At 40.1% G+C, this 8,754-nt stretch overlaps 1 non-coding gene across 1 annotated transcript; it reads left to right on the top strand.

Moving 5' to 3' along the window:
• The first annotated feature begins 5,490 nt into the window (after positions 1 to 5,490).
• Positions 5,491 to 5,620, top strand: LOC113912097. Its single transcript, XR_003516717.2, has one exon. It is a non-coding gene; the product is annotated as a small nucleolar RNA SNORA33 (small nucleolar RNA).
• The last annotated feature ends 3,134 nt before the right edge of the window (positions 5,621 to 8,754 follow it).

The following is an 8,754-nucleotide window of genomic DNA, read 5'->3' as shown; positions in this document are numbered from 1 at the left end:
TGTGGAAGGAGAGAAGAGGGAGAACAGAGTGATGAAGCGTGGAAGGATTTACACTATGATAGTAGCAAAGGTACTTTCTGAGATATGAAGCCACAGGATGCTTTAAATATTTTCTCTTGGCTTTTCTATATTTTTTAAATTTTCCTAAAAGACCTTTAAATTTAGATTTTATTTATTTATTTATTTGAGAGATTGAGCACATGAGCAGTGGGGGGTTGGGGGGCAGAGCTGAGGGAGAGGGACAAGGGGGCTCCGTGCTGAGCGCGGGGCTCTATCTCAGGACACTGAGATCATGACCTGAGCTGAAATCAAGAGTCAGACGCTTAACCAACTGAGCCACCCAGGTGCCCCTGAAAGAACTTTAATTTGAAGCCCATCCTTCAGGTGCTCCCTTCCTATAGCAGGTATGTTCTGAGTTCCCCAGATAGAAATGTGCAGGATGACCGCCCCTCCACCGCCACGCCAGCCACGGGGGACAATGTCGACCCCGGAACTGCAACTATAATATTGGTCAGCTCTACCTAGTCTCATGGATCTAACTCGATGAAACAGTGCTCTCAAGGATTTTTAACTTGGAGTTTGGAAGAGGAAACATTGACAGTAACTGTTACCTTTTGTGAATCTGAAACATGAAATATATAGCTGTTAAAGAATTAGTTTAAGGAACTTATAAAGTAAATAAAATACCAAAGTCTCTCTGATGAGGGAGCAGAAGGCAAGCTGAGGACAAAGTACAAGCTGACACCCAGCAGCACTCCCCTCCCCGCTAGCCGCCCCCCCTCCCCCCACCGCTGCCAGGTGGGATCTGTGTTACCTTCCTCAGGCACTCCTCTCTGCCCTAACACTAAGGGAAGGAAAAAAACAAATAGTTAATTCATAGAGATTACAGTCCTGCAAGATGTGAGTCTCCTTTGGTTTACAAATGTCTTAGTGATTTACAAGAAGAAAGCATTCTTACCAATTACCTAACTTCCGGAAGGAAATGTAAATAGAATTAAATGTCCTTACAATCTTCAACCCATTGACAAATACTTGAGGTAGTGGGAGAATCGCATTCCTCCAGGAAGCTCCCTACTGTCTTAATGCTAAGGCCTTGCTAGAGGGAAAACCAACCTTAATTTGACAATGGCAAGGCCTCCAGTATCTTGTAGGTCCTGTTTAGCATATGAAAGTTCTTTTGAAACCTCCTTTTTCCTTATCTCCCCCATCCCCATAGTATATAATCAGCCCCTCCTCACAACCATGGGGCAGCCGCTCTTTCTGTGTGGGTTCTGTCCCAGGGCTTTAACTAAACCACCATTTTGCACCAAAGACGTCTCAAGAATTTTTTCTTGGCTGTAGGCTCCGGACTTCACCCCACCAAACCTCATCCGTATTACTCCTGAGAGCTTTTTCTGTATCCTTGCTTAATAAAACTCTATTGCTTTACTTGCTCTCTTTTGTCCTCGAGATTCATTCTTCGACTCCAGGAAATGAGAATCTCACTCTCCCGCTTCATCTCTATTGAAGTTAGATGAATTTCGGTTGAGGAGCTCTTTCCCCCTCATCTTGAGCCTGCAGCATTTTGTATCGCCCTCTGTTCTGCACTATACAATTGTTTATGTCTTGGATGGTGTCTTTTCTTATATTGGGAAATCTTCCATTACTTGAAGACTTAATTTTAAAGTTCACATTTAACAGGCAGGGACTTGAGTGACTGTTCGTAGATAGGTTTAGCTCTTCCTTCTCAGCTGTGCACAGACCCATGTGTGATGTGGGTGATATTTTTGAGATATTAACCCAATATATTGTCACTCTTGGGATGCAATGGTTCCAGTATCTCGTAGCAACCACCCACCTACCCTCCTATTGAATCAAATGCATTCCTTGCTTCCCACAGAGGAGAGAGCCCCTTTGAGATGTCTTTGGTTCAAAAAAGGTGATTTTATTAAAGCATGGGGACAGGGCAGCATGGGCAGAAAGAGCTGTGGTTAGATTGTGAGGTTGGTGGTTATATACCTACGAGCTGGGAGGCGGTTTAGGACAGCGTAAGTCTCTAAGAAATTTTGGAAAACAAGGTCTTCAGGAGCTTGAGGGGACTTAGCTATTGTTGGGGAAAGGTCATTTATTACCATCGAATAAAACCTGAGTCGTGAGACCTTTCAGATGTATATTGGTGGGCCATATGCTTGGGGGATGATTGCCAACACATATCTTGGTGTGGGGGGTGGTTATAGATAAAGGAAGTTTCCAAAGGAATTTTTATACTTTAAACTAGACTTAGAGGATCCTGGGGGGCTGGGGGTTGTTGAGGGTCAGGCTAGGCATTGCTTTTTGCCCTTAGCAAAGTATTAACTTCGAGGCAGTTGAGTCCCTAGAGGAATGTCACTCTCCCTGTTTCAAGGACTTGTCAATGGGCTCTAGGTAGTAAGGAAATTTAATAATTTTTTCTTCTGCCTTTTTTTCCCACATCAGTAAGAGAGATGATACCATTGGTCAAGTCCCAAAGAAAATTCACCAATAATGCCAGTCCCAAGCCCCACCTAGCATACTCACATCGATGTAGATCCCTCCCCTAAAGTAACACCTCTTTTTTCCCCTCTTACAGACTACCTGTTGATTATTTCAAAGTCAGTAGTCCCTAGATCCAAGACTATTGTAGGTGTTGTGGGAGTGTTTCTCCCTGAGATGGTGTGACAGATTATCGAGGTGATGGTAACTCATTCTCAAGAGTCAACATGGAATCCAGTCCTTTTAATTAACTCTGCTAAGGGATAAACGTGAGGGGAAAGAAAGAGCTCTGCACTCTTACACTCTAACAATGAACACGTCAACTGCCCAGTTATGATTATGCTATGTTGTACTGATTTATCAACTGTTGTTATAAAATTGCACAACCCAATTTTAAACATGAGTCCTATCTTGGACTCTATAAATCCCCCTCTGATATGGACAATCTTTTTCTGACAAATACTTCTGAGATCGAGTGGGAGGAATCCCCAGACAGGTATTTCCATAATCATCCTGCAGTTGTAGATAGATTTAAAATGCCAGAATGTCTGAGATCAGAAGACCAGTGAGGTAAAAACTGAGTCACGTGGTCAAGTATAGAAGTGTAGCAAGACTCAAAGCAGAATCAAAAGGCAGTGATCGGGGGAAACAGAAAACCCGACTGTCTTAAGTCAGAAGCTGTGAGCACTTTCAGTGCTGCTGTGGGACCCATGTCTTTATTACATGGCTGTCTGGATGCCTTATTCCCTCAACGTTCTGCAGGAACATTCCTACCAGGAATGTGACCGTGGGCCCTGCAGGGTTTGGCTTGATATTTAAGATTATGAGCTGCCACCTCTCGTCTGATAGTTGTATGCCAAAGATTAAAACAATATTTTCTCCCTAAATAAAGTATTTTGCTATTTTCTCTGAGGATAGTTTATCAAATGGACCTTCAATAGCTTCTCTTTGCAACCAAGTCCATGGTCCCCACACCATCTCCCATCAGAGCAAAACAGGCAACCGTCCAGGAAGCCTTGTGTCCAAGGCACAGTGAGAATGGTAATGTTCTTCTCTCCTTTTTCAAGTTAGCCTGAAATTTTTATCACAACTCTGTACTTCAAGGACCTTGCCAGAAAAAAATAGTTTTTGCTCTTGGTGTTCACTGAAAATTTAACAAACAGTAGGAGGTGATTTATTGTGCCTGGCATGTGTAGAAAATAAACTACTTTGTTATTTTCATGTCTGAATACAAAAATCCATTGAGGCTATATTTTTCAGACATTCTTGATGCTTACCATTATACAAGAAAAATTATTATCTTTACCTCTCATTCCAACAAAGATCAGAACAAGAGAGCTAAGCCAAGGCTTCTGAAAAACTAGAAACGAAGTCACCAAAACACACTAGCTGGCAACTAAATTGGGGAGGAAGCTGTGAAATGTACAAAATTGCAGATGTCAGCTTTGACAGGAAGCTGGTGATCAAACAATCCACATTTGTTTCTCTTTTATGTTCTCCCTGAGGAATTTGCCTTTTAAGTACTATTTTGTTTTGTTTTTTAACTTAATAGCATACTCTGTCCATGACCCATTATCTCCATCCAAGATGGAACAAAGAGGTTACAGGCACCTTCCCCCCAGTTTTATTGACCTACAAATGACAGGTAACGTGCATTTAGGTGAACAACATAATGATCTGATATCATTTAAGGCGTAAGTTTAATTAATACTTATCACTTCACATAGTTACAATTTTTTGTTGTGAAGAGAACTTTAAAGATCCAGTCTCTTACCAACTTTCACGTACATGATACAGTATTGTTCACTATGGTCACCGTGCTGTATATTATCTCTCCAAAACTTATTCATCTTATAATTGAAAGTTTGGACCCTTTGACTGACATCTCCCATTTCCCGCAACCCTCAGCCCATGGAAACCACCATTCTACATTGTTTCTATGAGTTCCCCGTTTTTTAGATCCCACATATAAGTGAGATTATATGATATTTGTCTTTCTCTGACATTTCACTTAGCCTTACACTCTCAAGGTCCATCCATGGTGTTGTAAATGGCAGGATTTCTTTCTTTTTTATGAATAACATTTCATTTCATATTGTCTTTATCTATCTATCACATTTTCTTCATCCATTCATCTGTTGGGAGGATTGTTTCCATGTCTGGGCTATTGTAAATAATGCTGCAATGAACATGCAGGTTTAGATACCTTGAGATAGTGATTTTGTTTCCTTCAGATATATTCTCAGGAGTGGAATTCCTGGATCATATGGTAGTTCAATTTTTAATCTTCTCAGGAGCCTCCATACCTTTTTACCCAAGGGGCTATACCACTTTGCATTCACATATAGTGATTTTTTTTCTTTCCTTCAGCTCAGATGGTCACTCACTGCCTCCCAATTATGTCATCATATCAACATTCGCCACAGGATGAAATATTCGGAGAGCCAAGAACACAGGAACAGTGAGAGAGCAAAGGCTGTTTCTCCTCACGCTTCAGCTTCAGTTTGAACTTCGCCACACATATATCGATACTCACAAAGATTTTTACCAAATTCACATGAAAATGGGCCAATCAGGAAGGTATAAATGCTATTCCTTCAAAGAGAAGTGTCATGGAAGACATAGTTATTCTTTGAAACTTTACAAAAGGACGTTGTGCTCTGAGAATCGATGTGTGCTTGCTCCCAACCCCAGGTGTTTGCAAGAGGTCGATGCTAGAAGCACAAGGGAAAGGTGAGAGAGGTGGCCTCGTTTTCAAAAACTCATGGGATGGAGAAGGGAGAGCAAATCCTTGCCTTCGTGAAAACTCTGGTACTCGTGATCCAAGAAAGTAACCATTAGTGTATCTGGTTCCAAACGTGCTCAAATGTCTCTCTACTGATGGGCCATGACTCATGACAGAGTCTGCAGTTGTTTGCAATGCAAGGAGAGATAAAATAATGTAATCGCACTTGAAGGCATTTTTAAAGCTGATTGATTTCCTTTAAAAACCATACTTTAAAGCCAGCCAACTAATCTGCTTACCTGAATGTGTTTCTGCAGAAATTTAGAAAATGCTGGCAATAGGAATGTCATGTTACGTGCCTTAAAGACCTTGAAGTCCTTAAGGTCCCTGAAAATAGCTATAAGAAAAACAAACAAACCATACTTTATTCCTTAATAATGTACTTTCTATATTTTAGTGGTAACATATATTTTCAATAAGGTAGTGATGACTGTTGATGATGAGTTTTGTTGGTGTTTTAACATCTGCGCTTTGCAAAATAAAGAAGCTGGTGATGCTGAATTCTGGGAGCCACCCAAGTACATTGCACAATGAGAATTGCATTTTCCATTCTGGAGCCTTTATCCCAAATCAATTCCATAGGCATCTCTTCAGGGGGTGCTCTGCATCACTATTATTTCAAAGCTCCTCAAGGAATCTTAATGTGCAGCCAGTGTTAAGAATTCTAAGCTAGGGGATGCATGGAATGCCATGCTTTCCTCTTTTTTGTCTCTCTCTACTCCAGAGCATTACTAGGCAACTATTTCCTAGGTGTTATGAGATGTCTATTCAACTGAATCCTAAGACTCTAAAATGCAGTTCCTGGTATCCTTTTCATCTCTTATTAAATCCTGTCCAACAACATTGTCTCTAAATGAAGAGCAGGCCTTCAGAAATTGCTGCAGAAAGAAGAGAGAAATATCTTTTTGACAGTAGGAGATTAAAGTTTAAAGGAGGATCCCAAGAAACATTGTTTTGTTTTCACAGAAACCATTTTAAAAGGCCTTGAACTTCCCTGAATATAAGTAAGCCTAAATGAAAAACTGGAGAAAATGTGGAAAGAATTTTTTGGAACATGAAACCTAGGAGAGGGGAAAAAGCAAACAGATAGTCTAACAAGAAATTTAAGACAATATGAAAATTGTTACAATAGAACAATTCACCAAGTGCTACTACAATCCATAATAGAAGGAGTGCTTTGCACGGGTCCTTGGATTCCTCCCAATCACCCCCATCCACTGACCTGATTTTTAACATTCACTTCCTTGATTTTCTTTAAAATTTTAATGTCTAAGCATTTATGTAATAGGCTAAATTATCATGTTTTTTTAGCCCTCCCTGTATCCATGCCCTTCATCAGTCAGTCCCACTAAGGTAGAGTACACTTCCTGGTCCATTGACTCTGGGCCTGGCCATTGGATGAGTGTTGGCCAATGGAATGTGGGTAGAAGTAACAAGGGGCCAGTTCTGAGCCTAGGCCTTAAGAGGTTTCATTTCTCTCTTTCTCTCTTTCTTTCTTTGTTTTTTTTCTTTCTTTCATTCTTTCTTTCTGCTTTAAAGCTTTATTTTCTTAGGAAAAAAGAACACAGAATCTGTAGTTATTTAAAGAAAAAAATATTTCCATAAATAGTCATCATGCCCCAACACACTTTTAGAAGGCAAAATGCATTATTACAATCTGATTTTCCTTTCCTTTTATTTTCTAAAATCCTTTATTGAAATAAAATTCGTATGACATACAATTCACCAATTTAAAAGGTACAATTCAATGATCTTTAGTTTATTTAATGGTATTTAGTTCATTGTACATTCATCATCACATCAATTTTAGAATGTATTCATAACTCTAAAATAAAAAATCCATGCCCATTACTCCTCATTTCTCCCAAGAGGCTCATGTGTTCCTGCTTGCTCTCTTGTACCCTAGGTTGGCACACTAGTTTGAGAAGAAGAGGACACATGTACAGAAAAGAAAAAACCAACCCGCAGCTAGAGCCCTGTAACTCAGAGCCCAGCAGAGATCAGCCAACCCTCAGTGCACCCACAGACGTGCAAGAGAATCATGTTACGTTACAGACTACTAGGACTGTGTGGGGTTTTGTTATGCAGCAATAGCTGATTGATATAGGTAAGCCACAGACAGAAAATATTTACAAACAGAGACCAGAAAAAGCACACTCACAGCTAAAAAATACAGTTTTAAAAACCTAACTTTTGGGAGGCTGGGTGGCTCAGTTGGTTAAGCGACTGCCTTCGGCTCAGGTCATGATCCTGGAGTCTCAGGATCAAGTCCCACATCGGGCTCCCTGCTCAGCGGGGAGTCTGCTGCTCTCTGACCCTTCCCCCTCTCATGCTCTCTCATCTCATTCTCTCTCAAATAAATAAATAAAATCTTAAAAAAAAAACACCTAACTTTTTTTTGAAGATGGAGAAAACACTTAGACAAAGATTTCATCAAGGAAGATAAACAGATGTCGAATCAGCACATGCAGAGATACTCAACGTCATTAATCATGAAGGAAATTACAAACTAAAACCACAATGAGATACTACTACAAACTGATTAGAATGACTACAATATAAACAAACAAATAATTCAACAATACTGACTATTGGAGAGGCTGCGGAATGATGAATTGCTACAACCACTTTGGAAACAGTTTGGCAATTCTTTATAAAGTGAAATATACACGTAGCCTATGAACTGGCAATCCCACTCAGGCATTTCCTTGAGAAAAATGAAAATAAATGTTCTCACAAAAGCCTGTGTATGAGTGTAGCCACTTTATAATCACCAAAAACTGGAAGTAATTCAAAAGCCCATCAACTGGTGAAAGCATTAACAGACCGTAGTACATTCATACAGTGGGATAATATTTGACATTAAAAAGAAATGAACTATGGCGGTGCCTGGGTGGCTCAGTCAGTTAAGCGGCTGCCTTCATCTCAGGTCGTGATCTCAGGGTCCTGGGATCGAGCCCCGCACTGGGGTCCCTGCTCAGCAGTGGATCTGCTTCTCCCTCTCCCTCTGTGATCTCTCTCACTCTCACTCTCAAATCAATAAATAAAAATCTTAAAAAAAAAAAAAGAAACGCCCTACTAATTCATGGATAGCATGGATGAATCTTAAAGACATGCCAAATGAGAGAGGTCAGGCTCAAAGAGCTACATAATTTATGTGAGTGTATTATTAGTTTTTCATTAGTTTAAGAATATTCCTCACCTTTATCCAAATATATATATTCTGCACCACAGTTTTCTCCTCTTTTTCTGGACTCCAATTGCTCATATGTAAGATTTTCTCACTCAGTTCTCCATAAATTTTTATCTTCTACCTTCTGCCCTTTTTTCCCCTCAGTTCTTTCTGAATATTTTTGTCTTTTATCTTCCAGTTCACAAGTTCTCTCTTATTTTGTGTCTAAAATGCTTTGCAACGACGTGGATGGAACTGGACGGTGTTATGCTGAACGAAATAATTCAATCAGAGAAAGACATGTGTC

Source organism: Zalophus californianus, chromosome 12 (genome assembly GCF_009762305.2).
Source record: "Zalophus californianus isolate mZalCal1 chromosome 12, mZalCal1.pri.v2, whole genome shotgun sequence".
Taxonomy (NCBI): Eukaryota; Metazoa; Chordata; class Mammalia; order Carnivora; family Otariidae; genus Zalophus; species Zalophus californianus.
Note: the sequence above shows the minus strand (reverse complement) of the source record. Positions and strands in the feature narration are given on the sequence as shown.